This window comes from Schistocerca gregaria, chromosome 5 (genome assembly GCF_023897955.1).
Source record: "Schistocerca gregaria isolate iqSchGreg1 chromosome 5, iqSchGreg1.2, whole genome shotgun sequence".
Taxonomy (NCBI): domain Eukaryota; kingdom Metazoa; phylum Arthropoda; class Insecta; order Orthoptera; family Acrididae; genus Schistocerca; species Schistocerca gregaria.
In genome coordinates, this window is record NC_064924.1 from 316,575,317 (window position 1) to 316,594,803 (window position 19,487).

A 19,487-nucleotide genomic window follows, 5' to 3' on the forward strand; every position below is an offset into this window, starting at 1 on the left:
GAATTTCAGATAGAGCAAATATTAAAAAAATAGTTTTAAACAAATCAGTTTTCAAATTTTCATTTTAGACGGGTTAAGGCCTTATCCTAATAAAATATTTCGCATAAAAGCTCGGCTGAAGGCCACACACTGGACATTGACCAACCCAGGACTTAGGGTCTGGATAACGAGAATTTCAGATAGAACAAACTTTTAAAATTTAGTTTTTAAACAAATCAGTCTTACAATTTTAATTTAAGTCGGCTGAAGGCCTTACTTTAAAATTAAAACAAACTAAATTAATAGATGGTTGATGACCTCCCACAATACATCAGACTAAAATGAAAATCACAATCTAAAACCAATCGAACAATGGTGCTCAGAAGTGTTCCAAGGGTCAGCCTGAGGAGGTAGCTCTAACGTAAGGTGAGGTGAGACAGGTAGCCAAGAGTAAGGTTAAATAATCGGATGGAAACCCAACTCAGCGATGGCTGAAGGACCGACCAACAACCTAATCAATTCCCTTCCACCTGACCAACGGTACAACGAAAAATATCAGCCGAGGATGAAGATACCAGCTGCACTACGTCTTCAAAATTAGCATCTAAAAACAGCCAAGGCACAATAACCACTCTTAAGAAAAAAATATGAACAAACAACTAAATGGCTATCGAACTGCACGCCGTGCCGGACATCATCAACATAGCGAGGAAAACACACTGCCAGAAAACTACGCTACGCATGGCAGGTAACTGGGGTGTTAATGGCCACAAGGCAGAAAAAACCGTTGGGGCACTTCACTGATAAGTAATAATCAGTTTAATAGTTAAAGACCATATAAGAAGATGGCTGTAAAATTTCGCCGACTTCGACACACAATACGTTGCTGCTAGCCGGAACGACCCAGGAAACAACAACTGGCAATGAAAAAAGATATGTCACAGCAGTTGAGGTTTCATAACAGGTTAAGTGATCACTCAACTTCAGCGTCCAGGTTCGGTGGGCAACGAACTTTGAAGCTCTCGCAGCTAGCACCTCACAATCTGACCACGCTTGCACACCACAAGTGGTCCTAGCTTGACCTCGCGCCGTGGAGACTTCCTCGCTGCTCTGTCCCAACTGATCGATTACTTCAATCCAGCATGTAGACAGCATTAAAATAACTGCCCAGTCAAAACCGCACAAGCTACACACGGTTCCACGAAAAAATTTCTACAAACAACTCATACAAAACTACAACCAGTCACTGAGGAATAACTAGGAGGAATCACAAGTCGACGCACAACACAGGGAATGAGATGCTATGTGTGAAGGATTAAGCACAAATAGAAACTGGGTTCAAGAATTTAAAATGTTCCATGTTAAAAGAGCGCAAATGTGTCTACATGCCAAGACTTTTGGTGAGGAAGGTGGGATGGCAACTGAACCAGCTGTATCGTCACTTTTCTGACAGTTTTTTTCAAGAGGAACATACATACATACATACCGTGAATAATACGTACATACATCTATTAATACTTGTTCCATAGATCATGCGACATTTCGTAATGATGAGAAATGTACCACTTTAACATAAATTTTCTTAACACAAAATAATTTTTTTACAGTTACTGATTCATATCTAAAAATCTATTGAGTAGAGGGAGTTGTCAGTCAGAAATTCTTTTAATTTGTTTTTAAATGTTGGTTGGCTATCTGTCAGACTTTTAATGCTATTTGGCAAATGACCAAAGATTTTAATGGCAGCATAATTCACCCTTTTCTATGCCAAAGTCAGGTTTAAACCAGAATAGTGACGATCATTCTTTCTTCTAGGATTGTATCTATGCACTTCGATTTTATTTTATGAATTGGGATGGGTTATGAATAACAAATTTCGTAAGTGAATATATGTATTGCGAAGGTACTGTGAATATCCCGAGTGCCTTAAATAAATGTCCACAAGGTGATCTTGGGTGGGCTCAGCTATTATTCAGATTACACGCTTTTGTGGAATGAATACTTTTTCTCTTAATGATGAATTACTCCAAATAATGATGCCATATGAAAGCAGTGATTTTAAATAGGCATAGTAGGCTAATTTACTGATATGTTTTTCACTGAAATTCGCAATAACCCTAGTAGCATAAGTAGCTGAACCTAAATGTTTCAGCAGATCATCGTTGTGTTTCTTCCAATTCAATTTCTCGTCAATGGACGCACCCAGAAATTTTGGATATTCTGTCTTATCAACAGACTTCAGTTCACAGTCTATATTTATCAATGGTGTTATGCCATTTACTGCACAGAATTGTATATACTGTGTTTTCTCCAAATTTAGTGAGAGTTAATCTGCAGAGAATCTCTTAACAATTTTCTGAAAGACATTATTTACAATTTCCTCAGCTGATTCTGGTTTGTTAGGTATGTTTTCTATACTTCTATCACCAATTAAAAGAACTAGCTTTGCCTCTTCATGAATACAGAGTGGCCAGTCATTAATATACTGTATATTAAGAACAATAAAGGACCTGAGACTGAACCGTGTGAGACACCATTCTTGATATCTCCCCAGTTAGAAGCCTCTGTCGATTTTTGCAGACCATCTGTATTGCTAATTTCAACCTTCTGCATTCTTACAGTTAAATATGAATTAAACCATTTGTACACTGTCCCACTCATACCACAATACTTAAGCTTATCTAGAAGAATTTCATGACAAATACAATCAAAAGCCTTTGAGAGATCACAAATTAACCCAATGGGTTTCAATACATTTCATATTTGATCAGTCATAGCATATAGCGCTTTCTGTTGAAAAGCCTTTCTGAAAACCAAATTGACGTTTTGTTAGTACTTCATTTTTACAAGTATGTGATGCTACTCTTGAATACATTACGTTTTCAAGAATTTTTGAATAAATCTGTCAGCCTTTTCTGTGCAGACAGGAGCATTTCTCCACGGGTTATATATAGTACAGACAAAAACTGAGCTTCAACCAGAAAAACCTATGGAAACGCAGGACGTCTGCAGAACAGATTATTGAAGATGTTGGGTGTATGCCAGAAAAATCTACAGGCTACCAATTTACAATACTCACTGGGAACTGGCTTCATATATGATATCTGCCTTATCAAAAATTAGCCTGTGAAACTAATGTGCCTGTCCAACATCCTATGTTCCTCATAATTGTAGACAAGATTCGTAAATACAACTTGACTGTTGATGGTATAATGAATTTATTGTGGTCTGGTGCAAATTTTAGATTCAGATCTACAAGGAATGCAGCAAAGTGAGGTTTGTTGGACGGTACGAAGACTACAATGAACTAACCGTTGTCTTAAGCTGATTGGATACCCTGTGCTTTGCAGCACTAGTATTCGACTTGAGCATGGACTATGCACCAGATCGAAACCGGTACTCAAAATAAATTTAAAAACAAACAGAGTGATGGAGACGGTTGTTTCACATGATATCCTGTGTTTTTACTATACAATGAGAACTCAGTTTTTCTGTAAGTCATTTAAAGACTTTTTGCACAGCTCGGTGTACTTACTTTATTGTTGAAACATCTACATCTAGACACTATAAGGCGCCTTACAATGTTATTGTTGTTGTAGTCTTCAGTCTTGAGACTGGTTTGATGCAGCTCTACATGCTACTCTATGCTGTGCAAGCTTCTTCATCTCCCAGTACTTATTGCAACCTACATCCTTGTGAATCTGCTTAGTGTATTTATCTCTTGGTCTCCCTCTACGAATTTTATCTTTCACACTGCCCTCCAATGCTAAATTTGTGACCCCTTGATGCCTCAGAACATGTCCTACCAACCGATCCCTTCTTCTAGTCAAGTGTTGCCACAAACTCCTCTTCTCCCCAATTCACTGCCCTCCAATGCTAAATTTGTGACCCCTTGATGCCTCAGAACATGTCCTACCAACCGATCCCTTCTTCTAGTCAAGTGTTGCCACAAACTCCTCTTCTCCCCAATTCTATTCAATACCTCCTCATCAGCTATGTGATCTACCTATCTAATCTTCAGCATTCTTCTGTAGCATCACATTTCGAAAGCTTCTATTCTATTCTGGTCCAAACTATTTATCGTCCACGTTTCACTTCCATACATGGCTACACTCAGTACAAATACTTTCAGAAACGACTTCCTGACACTTATATCTATACGTGATGTAAAAAACTTCTCTTCTTCAGAAACGCTTTCCTTGCGATTGCCAGTCTACATTTTATATCCTCTATACTTCGACCATCATCAGTTATTTTACTCCCCAAATTACAAACCTCCTTTACTACTTTAAGGGTCTCATTTCTTAATGTAATTTCCTCAGCATCACCCGATTTAATTCGACTACATTCCAGTATCCTTTTGTTGATGTACATCTTATATCCTCCATTCAAGACACTGTTCATTCCGTTCAGCTGCTCTTCCAAGTCTTTTGCTGTCTCTGACATAATTACAATGTCATCGGCGAACCTCAAATTTTTTTTTCTTCTCCTTGGATTTTAAACCTACTGCGAATTTACTTTTGTTTCCTTTACTGCTTGCTCAATATACAGATTGAATAACATCGGGGAGAGGCTTCAACCCTGTCTCACTCCCTTCCCAACCACTGCTTCCCTTTCATGCCCCTCGACTCTTATAACTGCCCTCTTCTTTCTGTACAAATTGTAAATAGCCTTTCCCTCCCGGTATTTTACCCCTGCCACCTTTAGAAATTGAAAGAGAGTATTCCAGTCAACATTGTCAAAAGCTTTCTCTAAGTCTACAAATGCTAGAAACGTAGGTTTGCCTTTCCTTAATCTTTCTTGTAAGATAAGTCGTAAGGTCAATATTGCCTTACGTGTTCCAGTATTTCTACGGAATCCAAACATTGTAACACTACAATTTTAGCTTTTTTCCTGTGCCATTCACAGAAGGTTCGTGAGTAGCAGCCTCCTTACGGGATCTAATACACTATCTCTTCAAAAGTATCCGACTACCACTATGTAATGCGGAATTGACCACTAGAAGTCACTAGCTACGGTCCTGCTAGTATAAAAAGGAGGCGGGGACTATTGTACTGTGAGTGGAGAAGCAGTAACAGCTGATTGGATCCGCCGAGAGAGTTCAGCGACCTCGGACGTAGATTACTCGTTGGCTGTCACTTGAATAACAGATCCATTGGGGTCATTTGAACACTTCTAAAGTCGATTGTTGGCGATGTGATTGTGAAGTGAAATTGGACAATCGCAGCGAAACCAAGACCAGACACACCTCATGTACTGGCAGACATGCTATGTCGACAACTGCGGAAAGTGGTTCTAAGAAACTACATGAAATTAACGGAAGGAATCACTCGAGAGCTTGAAAGTGCTACCAGAAGTCCAACCAGCGCGATGCGGTGGGAGTTAAAAAGAATGTGAGCAGTTCCACACAAGCCCACATTTCTGTAGACTGTGCTAAACGACACTGGGGCTGGTATAAAGAGCGACGACACTGGACAATTGGAAACGACTGACTTGGTGTAATGAATCACGCTATTTCTCGTGACAACCCGATGGAAGGGCTTGTGTTTGGTTAATCTTTGGAGAATCTTACCTGCCACCATGTGTAATGCAACCTGTATAACAGAGGAGGTTGTATAACGGTATGGGGGGTACTTCTTGTGGTTATGGTGTGGTCTCCTTTTCGCTGATAATGAAACACTAACGTAGTAGGAAATAAACACATTTTATAACGTTATGTACTATTTACAGTAAGAGGAACGCTTCGGAGACGATTATTATGTTAGTACCTCTAAGGCAACGGTTCGTGGACAATAACATTCCTGAAATGTTCTGGCCAGCCCCAGTGTCCCATCCTGAGGCCAATGGAACACTTTTGGGGTGGCTTAGGAATTCGCTCCAGATCCCAGAATCACCAGGGGACAAACTCTTAGTTTCAACTCTTGAGGAAAAAAGGCCTTTCATTCCTCCACAGACACGTCATTTAAATGGTCCCCAGAAAAGTCTTCATGAAGACGAAGGATGGACCCATCTCCTATTAATGTTCACTAATGTGTGTCCGGATACCTTGTGGTTGTTTCGCGAATGTACATGAGTAAGACAAATATGTAGCCTGATTTTTTTTAAACGAATGCTCTCGGATTTTTAACGCTAATCCTCTTCCTGTCATACAACAGTTCTATCACTGGAGCTCGATGAGGCTCTGCATTACGCTCTTGAGCTTACTCCAAGTACTTGTGGCCAACTGCGCCGCTTTTGTATGGTTCTTCCCTATGACTGCTGTTAGTCGTACCTGGTAGAACTCCAACACCAACGAGAAATGCTCAAATATTGATCGAATTAGTGTTTCGTAAGCTTTTACTTTACTGGACGAACTACATTTCCTCGAGAGTCTTCCAATAAATCTCATCTTGGAATTTGCTTTTCCTGCAACTATACTGCCTGACAAAAAGTGATGCACCCAGAAAGGAGGAGGTAACGAAAATTCACGCGTTCGGAGGGTATGTGACGTTATGTCGGTGACTACAAACCCGAGTCTAATTTACATAGAACTTGGCAATATGAGGTCACTTATCAATAAGACGGAGCACCTCCTCTGGCGTGGATGCTTGCTCTGATTCGATTACGTAGGGAATCATAAAGCCGTTGCATCCTCTCCTGAGCCAAGCTGGATTGCAACTGCTGTAACTCGTCTTTGATATCGTGGGTACTGGCTCTGGTACGGAGTCGACGTCCGGACTTGTTCACACATATTTTATCGGGTACGTGCTCGGTACACAAAACGGCGATCCTACTTTGTATGGCCACACATAGTCGACGGGAACCTTGACGACTATAGTGGGAGTCACTAACGATAGCGGTTGTGTTTAGGCTTGTTCTGCGCATCTACGTCACACTTTCTCCTACAGCCAATGAGCGTTCAATAGTGTTCTGAGTGCTCTGCTCTGAATGCCGTAGCTAACGTGAGCATTAAACGTGATCGTAGCGAATTGTTTACTTAATTTTTAATCCATTTGTTGCGAGTTGACACAGCTGATGGTGGTGGTTAGTGATACATTACGCATTAGCATGCAGGACATTCTTTCTTCAAGTGGAAAGCACGCATATGTACACACTGCAACTGTCGCGTGGAATCGTCAACAATGCAATCGTCGTCTGTACCTCGACATGCGCTAACCGCCATCGTTTGTACATCGGACTGTAGTATGCCTGCCCTCGTATTTCCAAGCAGTTCAACATTGAGCCAGTGTCACATTCAAATGCCACAAAATTCTAAACATTGTACAATTCGACCAACCGGCCAAATTGAGAGCTATAATGAGGCTTCGTTTGAAATTCTGTGAGGTGCTGATAACACTGTCTCACACGATTACGTCGCATCTCCGTGTTATACACAGCGATCACTCAAAATCTAACGCTGTTCACTTGCCTTATACAGTGTATCCTATCAGGCTTGGAGCCAACACTAAACGTGAACATCACTAATGGTTCCTCGTGACCGTTCTACCAGCTGTAGAGAAATGCAACTCTAAACGATTTACCTATCTGCTGATAGTGTGTACGAGGTGCGACAATAAAGTAATGAGACTGATTTTATTTGGAAGACGTGGCAACCCTGCAAGCTTGCGTAGGCACAATATCTTTGACGTTGGTCTATAAGTTGCTCAGTCGTGAGTTGTACCGCAATAAGTTAACACGTGTTAGTGTCTCTCGTCACGGAAATAGAACCGCATAATATTGCGCAATGGTATGCCATTTATTTTTGCATTAAGTTGGGTGAAAATGCGACGACAGCTTACGGTAAGCATCGCAAGGCTTTTGGAGAGGAGGTTATGTCAAGAGCTCAAGTTTTTCGTTGGCATAAAAGGTCTAGTGAAGGCAGAACGAATGTTGAAAGGGGAGACCGCAGTGGATGGATGTCAACTTGTCCACGGTGCGTGATTATCTGTGAAAATGTTTGCAGAAGAACATCAATCGAGAAACGGTTCGTTTAATAGTAACTGAAGATCTTGGTATGAGAAAGATTTGTGCGTAATTGGATTCTGCATCACGATAATACACCAGCCCATACTGCTCTGTCAGTACAGCAATTTTTAACCTCAAAACAAATTTCAGTACTACCACAGCCACCTTACTCACCAGATATCGCTCCGTGCGATTTTTTTCTATTTCCAAGACTCAAAACGGTGGTCAAGGGACACCATTTTCAAACAATAAAACATGTCCAAAAAGCTGTGACGGGGGTCTTGGAGGATATTACAGAAGATGAGTTCCAGAAATGTTACCATCGATGGCAGAAGCGCTGGAAAAAGTGAGTGCAATCAGAAGGGAACTACTTTGAAGGAGACAACACTAAACTTGACTAAAACGATAGGCAACATTTTTTTTCACATCAGTCTCATTACTTTACTGTCGCACCTCGTACATGTAAGTTGACATCCTACTATATCTTGTGCGTGCTTTATTTCGGGGGGGGGGGGGGGGGGGGGAGGGGTTGTAGTGTCACGACGTCTGTTGAACTTATGCATTCTTGCCGTTGTTTCCGTCGTTATTCTACATCAGCTACACTTATTCGTTTAGAGGAAGTTGCATTAAACCATGTAGACAGAGTCCGTACTGTAACTGATTAAGTTCATTTCGTTGTCAAATAATCGCAACAAGGTGGTAAAAGTTTTGGAGTTATCACCCTGGAACTAGTTTAGATGTAACGTTCATCTTCTGGGAAAACATTCAAATTTTTCTTTTGTGAATACCACATGTCTACAATATGGAAAAGTAATACATAATTACTTATCGCTGTGCCCTTGCGTATAGCGTGACCTTGTCAAGTTTTGTAACTTAATCTTAAAACAAAACTTGACAGTGTGCAAAGACCACATATGTGCCAGAGTGATAAGTAATCGTGGTTTACTTTTCAAGATTGCAGATGTGTGGTGTTCACAATGAAAACAAATCGAACTTTCTGCCAGAAAATGACTGTTACGTCGAATCTAGTTGCACGAAAACTTTTATAAGGTTGTAGCGTTTATTTTGCAACAAAATATCTTTTATACCCTCTGAGCACACTAATGGAAGATGTTATTGATCAACTGTAAGCTTCGGGGAGGGGGGGGGTTATAAATCGGATTACATGCAACTATGTATCTTGAAACTTGTCCTGCAATCAAATGCTCGCTCGTGTGTGAAGTATTGTTCCATGAATGATATCATAACGCTGTACGACTACGCTTTTACAAAGTAATAGAATAACTGAAGGACAGGAATAACTTACTATGTGCAACGTGAGAATGTGGGCATAAACAGGCAACCGAATTCCATGTACGTAGTTAGTAAGTTGTGATAAGCACAGGGCGTAACAGCGTCTAAGTTACTCAGCTTGTTGGGTTGGGTTGTTTGGGGGAAGAGATCAAACTGTGAGGTCATCGGTTTCATCGAATTAGGGAAGGACGAGGAAGGAAGTCGGCTGTGCCCTTTCAAAGGAGCCATCCCGGCATTTGCCTGGAGTGAATTAGGTAAATCACGGAAAACCTAAATCAGGATGGCTGGACGCGGAAATTGAACCGTCGTCCTCCCAAATACGAGTCCAGTGTGCTAACCACTGCGCCACCTCGCTCGGTGTACTCAGCTTGTAGCTTAGTTATGTGAGCTTTTAGCATGATGAAAAGTCGCTCCTTCTGCAGGTGCCACTGCTGACTCCCTTTCTGTTCTGTAAAATCATGCAAAGAAAAATAGAAGAGGTGTGCTAATCACTTTAGTTTTGAAACATGTATGTTGATTCCAGTGACAGCTCAGAAAAATTGGTATCTCTGCTGAAATGAGAATGAACTTTATGTGAGATACAGTGATACCAAATACAAAGTGCATATCGGCCGTAAAAGTGTCACAGTTTTTAAATGGGTGGCAAGAAATCACAATTTAGGATCTTTGGATGAATAAATATATAATTGCATTTAAAGGATAATTATGACGCACACAACATCCGTACGTGTAACACGCAAGACAGTGAACCACTATATGAGAAATATTTAAACAAAGGAAAGTTATTGCCTCAGGAAGTGGGCTTACTGAAAGATGCTCACTAAACGGGAGCTATGATGAATTTAAGTGTCATGATGTTCATCATAGCTCCCGTTTAGTGAGCATATTTCAGTACTTCCTGAGGAAATTCATATTAAATATGTTCTTTATAGTGCTTCGAAGTCGTTTATTTTACCAAACAATGAACGTACCGTCTCAACACATAAAGCGCTTGCTGAAGTTTTGAAAATATGGTAACTACCACTACGCCAAGACTTGCAATATGAAACAGAAAATAGGTACACATTTCTGACATGAGATGTGCAATTGAACAACAGGCTCTGATTTCGATGCTACTCACAAGGGGAGGCCACGACGTTTTGGAACGCGGAGTTACTGCAAACTTCGTACACTCGTAGTACTCCATGAGGACAACAAAATGTGTAAACAGTAGCGCGTACTTCTCAAGCGTTATTAAGAAAATCGCAAGATAATTTCGGTCGTCAAATATATACCTGCACGTGGCCATTTTTGCCATGAAGCTGCGGCAGCCCAGTGGTGCCGGCACGGTAGGTCAGCGTGCTCGGTCAGAGGGGTAGCTGCCCTCTGTAATAAAAAAAAAACTGAATTAAACGAACAACAACCAACTTAAAAGGGTGTCTTTCGACGTCCGCCCCGAGCAAATGCGACGAAGAAAAGCGAACGAAATGAGACTAAAAACAAAAAAGTGGTTAGCGTTCAAACCCCATAATCGCTGTATCGCTGGATCGAGTCCTGACCGTCAGTTTTTTTTTCAACAAAATCACTTTCTTTACTATTTATATTGCATTTGATATAATGGGAAAAATACGTGTAAACGGATGAACTTTTATTAAATTTACAATGTCATTTGACAGTCTACAAATTTTTATTATCACAAATAATGTAATATTCATAACTTTATGTTTTCCATGTTTTGACGAAAAATACCATCCTGGAACTTGCACTCGTAGTGTCGAAAGCGACGATTAATTGTACATGTTTCGAAAGCCGTGTGTGCCGGTCAAAACTTGCAGGTAACAGGTAGTTTCGGGCTCCTTCCAGGTATAAGGGATTTCTCAAATCACGGATAAGCATACATTTTTAGTATCACTTTATGCGTTTAGTCGTTTACTAGTCGACAGTTATAGTTATAACAAGCCCGCCCGGTTGGCCGTGCGGTCTAACGCACGGATTTCCGGGCGGGAAGAAGCGCCGGGTCCCCAACACGAATCCGCCCGTCGGATTTGCGTCGAGGTCCGGTGAACCAGCCAGTCTGTGGATGGTTTTTAGGCGGTTTTCCATCTGCCTCGGCGAATGCGGGCTGGTTCCCCTTATTCCACCTCAGTTACACTATGTCGGCGATTGCTGCGCAAACAAGTTCTCCAAGTACGCCTACACCACGCAAACATAGAGGTTACACTCGTCCGGTGTGAGACGTTCCCTGGGGGGACCACCGGGGGCCGAACCGCACAGTAACCATGGGTATGGTGTGGGGCGGTGGAGGGGTGAAGTGGACTGCGGTAATCGTCGTTGGGTTGTGGGCCACTGCGGCTGTGGCGGAGACGGAGCTTCTCTGTCGTTTCTAGGTCCCCGGTTAACATACAACATAGAGTTTTAACAGCGTCTTACCACACCTACACCTGCCGAGCACCAGTGTCCAACTCTAGGTGTCTTTGTACAAACAAACCGAACGTTTCCCATTAGACCATGCGCCGCGTTCGCTGCTGACTGGTCCGCCAAAACCCAGCACCTCAGAGAGTATCCTTACAGCATCCTGCTGAGCTTGTCAAAGACAACCACCCTTTTAGAGATCGTTTATTCGGTACAGAATATGCCTTTGCAAAGTGTCTGCGAAGGAGAACACGCCAAGGAAAATCTGTACTGAATGTTGTGAATATGAGAGACAAATTTAAGGTTCACTTTTTATGCATGTGATGAATCCTCTGAAGGAATTTAATTTCCCGAGCACTTCAGCTTCCTTTAAAAAAAATTAATGGAAAAACGTATGAGGTGTTAGAGTAATACGCGGTGAGGTACTCCTGTATTGTGAAGGAGACAGGGAAGAAGAAAATTGCATTTGATGTGTGTCCTGGACGGAATTATTCGTGTGCTTCTAGCAGACACTGCTGCAAGAAAGCCGGCAGCAGACGTCTGGCTCGCGCTGTGTGCCTCAAAGGTCGGCCGGGATTCTCCCTCTCTGCGGAATCCTGGCCACAGGAAGCATGTCGACTCACGAGGGCACGCATATCTGGCGACTCAGATCCACGTGCACTGTCTCGCTACCGACAAACAGACAGCACATTTCCGCGGAACGTCCCGCTACTATTTTGACAATCACTGCACAGCTTGGATAGCTCAGTTGGTAGAGCACTTGTCCGCGAAAGGCAAAGGTTCCAAGTTCGAGTCTCGGTCCGGCACACAGTTTCAATCTGCCAGGAAGTTGCACGCACTTTTTCCAGCGCTTCTGCCATTGATGGTAACATTTCTGGAAATCATCTGTAATATCCTCCAAGACCTCCCTCACTACTTTTTGGACATCTTGTGTTGTTTGAAAATGGTGTCCCTTGACCTCCGTTTTGGCTCTTGGAAATAGAAAAAAGTCGCATGGAGCGGTATCTGGTGAATAAGAAGGCTGTGGTGGTACTGAAATTTGTTTTGAGGTTAGAAATTGCTGTACTGACAGAGCAGTATGGGCTGGCCCATTATCGTGATGCAGAATCCAATTATCAGTCATGTTGGCACAAACACGAAGAACTCTTTTATGAAGTCTTTCTAAAATTTATTTGTAGTAATGTTGGTGAACTGTTTGACCAGCAGGCACCCACTCTTTATGAACAATTCCATTGGAATTCCCTTGGCATCAAAGAAGCACACAAGCATGCATTTCACTTTTGACTTGAACATTCGTTCTGCCTTCACTAAACATTTTATGCGAACGAAAAACTTGACCTCTTGACCTAATCTCCTCTCCAAAATCCTTCTGAAGCTTGTTGCAATTTAACGCAAAAAGAAATGGCATACCGTTGCGCAATATTATGCGGTTCCATTTCCGTGTCGAGAGACACAAACATGTGTTAACTTATTATAGCACAACTCACGACTGAGCAGTTGCATCAATGTGCCGCTTGGACTAGAAGCGGCTTATAGAGAGAGATCAAAGATATTGTACCTACTCAGGCCTGCAGCGTTGCCGCATCTTGCAAAGAAAATCACTCTCATTGCTTTATTGTCGCACCTCGTACATTTAAAACTGCTTACATGCTAGTAATAAATCTGTGGCACCAGATAGCGTAAAATCTTTATCAAGTCACTGAAAATAAAAGCACGACACTGAAGTTTTGCGGCTGACGCATTCATATTGTTGTTGTTGCCTTCAGTCCTAAGACAGAACTGACGCAGCTCTTCATGTTAGTGTGTCCTGTACAAGCCTCTTCATCTCCGAATAACTACTTCAACCTACACGAATTTCAACCTCCTTAGTGTATTCACCATTTGGTTTACCTGTGCAGTTTTTAACCCCCACACTTCCTCCAGTCACTAAATTGACGATATCTTGATAGTTCAGCACATGTCACATCAATCGACCTCTTCTTTAAGTGAAGTTGTGCCACAGATTTCTTATTACTCTCTAATAGTGTTCATGCAAGTAACGAAACAAATACAATTCATTTGTACAGCGTTAGCTGTTGTTATGCAGATTATATTTTGTCAGCCGACCACGGTGGTCTCACGGTTCTAGGCGCGCAGTTGGAACCGTGTGACTGCTACGGTCGCAGGTTAGAATCCTGCCTCGGGCATGGATGTGTGTGGTCCTTAGGTTAGTTAGGTTTAAGTAGTTCCAAGTTCTAGGGGACTAATGACCACAGCAGTTGAGTCCCATAGTGCTCAGAGCCATTTGAACCATTTTGAACCATATTTTGTCACTAATAAGATGTTCCTGATATTGTTAATCTTGAACAGAAGGAAAATTAACAATGGTTACTGTAGCAATTACAGCACGGTTTTCTGTCTTAACTTAATGCCATTAAATAGTATTTTTCACCAGGTTCGTTTCACTTTTATGTATTAACCATTCTGGAAATATGGTATACACAGTATGTCTCTATACTTTAGCATTTATAAACTGAAAAAGTATATCTTTTTAAAACTGATGTACTGTTTGCTTACGGTGTATACAAGTTCGGAAGTCTGCTGCTTTAAATATTTCATTGTATGATGGACACTGCTGTACGCTTCATAATTTCATCTGTCGTACTTTGATTGTCAGTAACCTTTGCTGGATGTTGATCTATTTGAGGCCGTAAGTCTAATGTCGCCATGCAAGCTGTTTTATACGGTGCAGGTGAGCACGTGAGATCATATGTGAGTTTTCGTGAGCGTACACCACGTATGTCATATTGACAGGTGAAGAAAACCATAGTGTCATCATATGTCAAAATTATGATTTTCTTTTGTTAAAAATATCTGATATTCTGTATAAGCCTCTTTCTTCTAAGAGACACTTTGCTAGAAGGCTGTATTATTTTGTAATGAGAATCAGATAGTGAAATAATAACCATTTTTATTAATACCCACTATTAATGTGCATAATAATATTTATTTCATAGTGGTATATCAATACTGGGTATTCAAGTTTTTAACATGTGTATGTTCGTGGAGGTATGTGCCGTCTATGCAACTAAATGAAGGCAGTTTGTTTGTTGCCATACGCGTTTCGCTTCATTTATTTGGGAAGCATCATCAGTGGCCTGAAATACATGTTTCTTTTTTATATATACAATAAGCGTATTATCTGCTAGATATAATCTGTTGATACATTACATTTTGTCGGGTTTTTTAGGTTAGAAGCAACTTTTGTAGCACAAGTTCCATAAAATGATGCATCTTGCGTTTTACTTACGATTTCCAGCACTGCTAACACATATATGTGTTTCTGGAGATGTATTTGCTGGTCTTCATGCTCCAGTTAGCCGAATCAGGTGTTGTTTAGCCAATTGTCACATCACATTTCACTTTCACTGCCATTTGGCGATCAACATATGTGTGTTTGCAGTGTGCAGTGTTGCCAACTGTTGTTATGTGTTTGTATTTTGTTTCTGTTGTGTTTTGTGGTTTTCATTTGTTGTGTGTAATCCTCTTTTTTTCCCTTTAATCTGTGGGTTCATGTGTTTGTCTGTGAGTATGTGTGTGTGTATGGGGGGGGGGGGGGGGTAGGAGGGAGAGAGAGAGAGTAGAAGGGAAGGATATTCATTAATTATTTATCCTGGTTGCACTTCAGTTTGTTATTGTTTTGGTGGCTAGCATGATCAGCGAGTTATTGTTTATATGGATTTGGTCATTGAGTACCTTCTTTTCCATTGCAATGGCTCTTTGTATGTGGAAGTTTTCTTGCAATGTCAGGAGGTTTTTGTTGTGATTATTCACTCTGATAACTGTCATGTCACATTCCATGTTAGATGGTTCATGTCCATGTTTTATCAGGTGTTCGGCAAAGGTAGAATGACTGTTCTCGTATTTCCAACTTCTTATATGTTCTTTATACCTATTTTTAAAGTTCCTGCTTGTCATCCCCAGATATACTGCTTTACATTCTTGGCACTCTAGCTGGTATATACGTGCTCCATGGTATTTGTCTGGTTTTTCTGTTGTTTGTAAATGTGATTGGAGTGTGTTTCTTGTTCTGTAAGCTATTTGTAATCCCTGTTTCTTTAATATATTTGCTATCTTGTGTGTTGTTTTGTGTTTGTATGTGAGAGTATACCATTTTTTTTTCTGTTATTCATGTCATGAGTGTTATTGTTTTGTGTTTCTGTGTGTGCTGTAGTGTTTGTGGGGTTCTGTAATCTCTGCTTGATTTGATTTTTCTTTAGTTGTGTTTTAATTTTTTCATTGAGTTTTTGTACTATATGGGTGCTGTAACCATTGTTAGTGGCTACAAGTTGTATTGTTTGTAACTCTTTTTCATAATTTTCTTTGCTGAGTGAGATGTTATTTAGCCTGTGTAACATGTGTCGTAGGGCCGCTAATTTTTGATTTTGTGGGTGGTTGGATGAAGCATGTATGATTATGTCTGTGGCTGTAGGCTTTCTGAAGATGTCAAATGTGTGTTTATTGTTCTCTCTCTTTATTGTTATATCCAAGAAATGTATTTGCTTTTGTGTTTCTTTTTCTATGGTAAATTGAATATTTTTATGTATGTTGTTTATATCTGCATGAAGTTCCTCCAACTACCGATGGAATCAATACACATTATACAAATGTATGTACGTATGTGTGTGTGTGTGTGTGTGTGTGTGTGTGTGTGTGTGTGTGTGTGTGTGTGTGTGTGTATGCATGTATGTATGATGTATGTATGTTCCACACCTCCTCCTAAACCACAGGGCCCCGCGGGATTAGCCGAGCGGTCTTGGGCGCTGCACTCATGGACTGTGCGGTTGGTCCCGGAGGAGGTTCGAGTCCTCCCTCGGGCATGGGTGTGTGTGTTTGTCTTCAGGATAATTTAGGTTAGGTAGTAAGTAAGCTTAGGGACTGATGACCTTAGCAGTTAAGTCCCATAAGATTTCATACACATTTGAAAAAAGAAAAAAAAACACCGGACCTATAATAAACAAACTTGGTAGTTATGTCTCTTACTGAGAGGAAACGATCGCCCAGGGGTTAACAACCACCTGTCTATCATATTTCAGGAGATATGATTTCATAAACACTGAGATTTGTGAAGACTGCCCCATCTTGCATGACGTTTGTATTTGTTACTTCTTTGCTACCAACTCTATTCACAACATATTTCGTAGACATATGCCGCTGAATGTCCGAACTATCATTGTACGACACGTATTCAAGAGATATGACTTCATGAAAACTGGGATGTGAGAAAATGCCACTCCATGCATCATGTTTTAATTTATTACTTAGTTGATACTAATATTATTCGCAACCAATTTCGCAGACAGTACCCTAATACACCGCGTGAAAAATTATGTGTTTGTGCGAGACATTAATCAGAAAATGTGACATCATAAAGACATCTGCATGAAAACGAATATATGTCACATGTGCGCACTCTGGCATAGCCGCGGGTAAGAACCCCGTCCTAAACCACTGCATCGTCCTCAACCAAACTTGGCAGACATATTACTGAACGAATGGAAAGAATTACTGTGCGGTAAAAGCCACTAGCCTACCACTGGAGTGCAGGTGATACCTTGGAGAAATAAAATGGGGAAGAGGACGTGGACAAAGAGAGGGAAAGAGGATGTGGACTCTTATAGGGGAAGGAGCAGATGTACAGCGAAAGGAAGAGGAGGAAAAGGATAAGATGGACGGAGACCAGGGGGAGGAGGAGAAGGACAGAGAGACAGGAGAGAGGAGACAGGTTAGGAGGAGGTGGAGGGAGGAGGAAGGAGGAAATGGACAACAGGACTGGAATACATACCTGGGCAGCTGCTAGTACTCAGCTAGTATTCACAAATACAAGCATTTTTAGATAAGTTACATTCTTATTTGGTAACAGAGGGCATAATCCCGGATCATGTCACTAAATTTTTTTTGTAAATATATTATCAGCCTTTTAAGTCAGTTGGAAGTTGTCGGTTGGGTGACACAACGATCGCAAGCCATAAGTGTACTATCGTTTTCAATGTTTCAACGTTTGTCACTCGAACCTGCAGTCTACGTTTTTTTAAGGAAATCCGATAATATTTACTGTTAATATGCAATATATTTCCTTGCACTGACAATTAACAATAACACGGTCTTGTTTCACTCAACTTGCCGCTTTCCAGCACCTCATATGACCAAGGAAGTCATTCCTTAAAAGTTAGTTCACACAGCAAGACAGTTGTTTAAAGTTTAATTTCTTTTTTATTTCTAAAATTTATAGCTACATACATTCCTTTTCTTGCTGGCAACGTGATGAGCTCTTCTTTCGCCAACATTTTACTTCTTATTTAAAAGTACTTGACACAGTAAAGAAAGGTAGGTAGCATAACGAAGTTACCTGTGGAACACATTGCATGTGTAAGCAGGATATAATCTGGCGATGATGATCTGGTAGTTGATACAGGATGTAATAAAGATGCATTTAGTAGCAGCGTTTGGTGGTGGACGCACGAGGTTTTGTAAATATGGATTCATGCTCTGGAGACTTGCAATGTTGTTTACAGCACAGTGATCTTTTGGAGAACCTTCACTTCTTAGAGAATTGTATTTTATCTGCAAAATCTTAGTGAACTTAAGGAATTCCATAAAATCTCATGGAATTCTATATTTTTACCTTAGCACTGAAATTTAACTTTATTGAGTTTTATAAATCAATTTTAAATTTCGTTTAAAGTACTGTTTACGTCTAGTAAATCTCAGCTGAGAAGAAAGAAATCGTGGTATGCCCCATCCACTTGCCCCGCTCACCATTCATTTATCAGGAACTACTGGACACCACTTCCTCCTCACACCTGCAATTCTCATGGGCCGGCCGGTGTGTCCGACCGGTTCTAGGCGCTTCAGTCTGGAACCGCGCGACTGCTACGGTTGCAGGTTCGAATCCTGCCTCGGGCATGCATATGTGTGATGTCTTTAGGTTAGTTAGGTTTAAGTAGTTCTAAGTTGAAGGGGACTGATGATCTCAGATGTTAAGTCCCATAGTGCTCAGAGCCATTTGAACCATTTCCCTCGAGTGTGGGTGTGTGTGTTTTCCTTAGCATAAGTTAGCTTAAGTAGTGTGTGAATCTTTTTATTTTTTTTTGGTCATCAGTCTACTGACTGGTTTGATGCGGCCCGCCACGAATTCCTTTCCTGTGCTAACCTCTTCATCTCAGAGTAGCACTTGCAACCTACGTCCTCAATTATTTGCTTGACGTATTCCAATCTCTGTCTTCCTCTACAGTTTTTGCCCTCTACAGCTCCCTCTAGTACCATGGAAGTCATTCCCTCATGTCTTAGCAGATGTCCTATCATCCTGTCTCTTCTCCTTATCAGTGTTTACCACATATTCCTTTCCTCTCCGATTCTGCGTAGAACCTCCTCATTCCTTACCTTATCAGTCCACCTAATTTTCAAAATTCGTCTATAGCACCACATCTCAAATGCTTCGATTCTCTTCTGTTGCGGTTTTCCTACAGTCCACGTTTCACTACCATACAATGCTGTACTCCAGACGTACATTCTCAGAAATTTCTTCCTCAAATTAAGGCCGGTATTTGATGTTAGTAGACTTCCCTTGGCCAGAAATGCCTTTTTTGCCATAGCGAGTCTGCTTTTTATGTCCTCCTTGCTCCGTCCGTCATTGGTTATTTTACTGCCTAGGTAGCAGAATTCCTTAACTTCATTGACTTCGTGACCATCAATCCTGATGTTAAGTTTCTCGCTGGTCTCATTTCTACTACTTCTCATTACCTTCGTCTTTCTCCGATTTACTCTCAAACCGTACTATTTACTCATTAGACTGTTCATTCCGTTCAGCAGATCATTTAATTCTTCTTCACTTTCACTCA